The sequence below is a fragment of the Pteropus vampyrus genome, unplaced genomic scaffold (assembly GCF_000151845.1).
Source record: "Pteropus vampyrus isolate Shadow unplaced genomic scaffold, Pvam_2.0 Scaffold2687, whole genome shotgun sequence".
Classification (NCBI taxonomy): Eukaryota; Metazoa; Chordata; class Mammalia; order Chiroptera; family Pteropodidae; genus Pteropus; species Pteropus vampyrus.
Window position 1 is genome coordinate 1 of NW_011891468.1, and position 2,520 is coordinate 2,520.

Genomic DNA, 2,520 nt, shown 5'->3' on the forward strand with positions numbered 1-2,520 from the left:
GGAAACTTCAAGGAATGGATAACCTCTCTCTTTGATAAATTGTTCCGGGAGCAGAAAAAAAGGGAATGCTCCCCTAATGCATTTTATGATGTCTTGATACCAAAACCCAACGAGGATTATACAAGGCAAAAAAAAAAAAAAAAAAAAAAGAAAGAAAAAAAAAGAAAAAAAATTTACAAGAAAAAAAAAAAAAAAAAGCCGAACCAAACCAGAACTGCGTATGAATAAAATACACCATAACAAAGGGTGGTTTAATATTAGAAAATCTATTAATGTAATTTACCACATTAACTGACAAGACAAAGACAATCTTATCATCATTTCAGTGCATTCAGAAAAAAGCATTTGATAAGATTTAATATACAGCAAACTAGGACTGAGAAGAAACGTCCTTAATCTCATGAAAGCATCAACCAAACACCCCCTGCAAACATCGTACGTTGAGGACGTTGTCTTTTGCTTCCATCCAACGGTGTCCTGGCCAAGGAAGTAAAGAAAGGAAAAGAAACCATAGTTAAAAGGACCGGAAGAGAAGAAACAAAACAGTCATTACCGGCAGATGACATGATCATGTAAATAGAAAATAAAAAAAAAATCCATAAAAGGAACCCAGAAAGAATTATTGGACTCAATATGAGAGTTTACAAGGTTGCTTGAAACAAAATCTGTACACAAAAGTCATTGTGTTTCTATATACCGGCTAAACAATCAGAAGATGAATTTTTTTAAATTTTTTAAATTTTTTTAAATTTTTTAAATTTTTTTAAAAAGATAGCATTTATTATTATAATGGCATAAAAAAGCAAGTCGCTAGTAATAAATCTAACAAACGATGTGCAAATTTTTTAGGGAACGTGTATCGGAAGGGTCTTAATAGAGAGATATGCTATGATCTTAATAGAGAGATATGCTAGACATGGGGAAACTCAATATTTCAGAGATGGATAGTCTCCAAATTGATTCGAAATTCAACAAAATCCCTCATTTACCCCTTCCAAAAACAAAATCCCACCCGAGTTTTTCCTGATACTTAACAATCTGTTTCTTAAACTTCTAAGGAAAACTAAAGGGCTTAGAATAGGCGAGACGAAGAGCAACAAATGAAGGGAGAGTACAAGGAGAAAAGGAGAAATGCAAAATTGAAGACTTGCTTTAATGCTTTAGTAAGTACAACAGAGTAGACCAGGAAACCCAAGGCACAGAAGAGAGAGCCAAGTCCACGTGGGCACAGGACTCAGCATCTGACCAAGGGCTCACCACACATCCATGCGGAAGAATGGGCTGGGAAGATAGACATCCACGTAGAAAAAGGTCAAACATGATCCCTATCTCGCATCGTACACAAAGAAACCCATTCTAGATGGATTAGGGACCTGAATGTGAAAACCTATAAAAATATTTGGAAAAGAGACACAGGAGAAAAATCTCTATGCTCTTGGATAGGAAAGGATTTCTCAAACTAGACGAAAATGACAAAGCCTAAAAGAGATCAATAAATGCAATTCTATTCGAATTAAGACCTGTTCATCAAACGATGCCATAAGCAAACTGAGAAGATGAGTAATGGGCAGTAAGAAGACGTAACATACCATGGAGTGCTATCTAGAATTATAAAGAATCTCTCAAAATAGTAAGGAAAAGACAACTTACACAGAAAAATAGGCGAAGACGTGATCAGGCATTTTGCAGAAGAAACACAGAGAGGCTCGACATTACTAGCAGGTCAGGGAATGCCAATTAAAAGCCCAGCAAAACATCACCACTCCACAGCCCTTGTATTGACAGAGAGTACTAAGTACTAAGTAAAAGCGCTAAGTACAAGCGTGGGCAAAGATGCGGAGAAACAGAAATACACGTCTAAAGAGTGGCAGTGGGAATGTCGCACGGGACAACAGCTCGGAAAGCGATTCCTCCATACCTGGAACCCTATGATCCAGCGAGTCCCCTTCCAGCATCTAGAGAACCTGGCACTCGGCAAGGAGACAGCATCAGGACGCAACACCGCTGGTGGCTCAGAACAGAGGAAGCTGTCTTCCCACCCCTCACGAGGCCAGTAATAGCTGGCCGAATGACCGATCCACGTGGATCAGCACCGATCCATCTCCGAGGATAGCGGGTAGGGGAGGAGCCGTCTGCAGAAGGAAACCTACAACTTGACTCCCTTTCCACGAGATGTGAGAGCTCACAAAACCAGCGAAGGTCTTGCATGGGTACCAGCAACTTCAAACCAGGAGCTGTTTGTCATCTGCTTGGAGGGCGTGGAAGGGGCCTTTATCAAAAATCGTACTGCAAAGTGGGTTCCATAGTGTCACGGTTAGCACTCTAGACTCTGAAAAATTGTATCGTCTGAGGATGGATTTATTTTCTTCTGTGGAAAGGTAGGAAAAATGTTCCCAATGCCGAGATTGAAGATGTCTGTCTTTCCTAAGGCCACCAGGACATATGTGTGTGTCGGGAGTGGGAGAGGGAAAGCACAGGGTGGCAGAGAAAGGCCCAGATGACTATGGGGGTGCGGGGGGG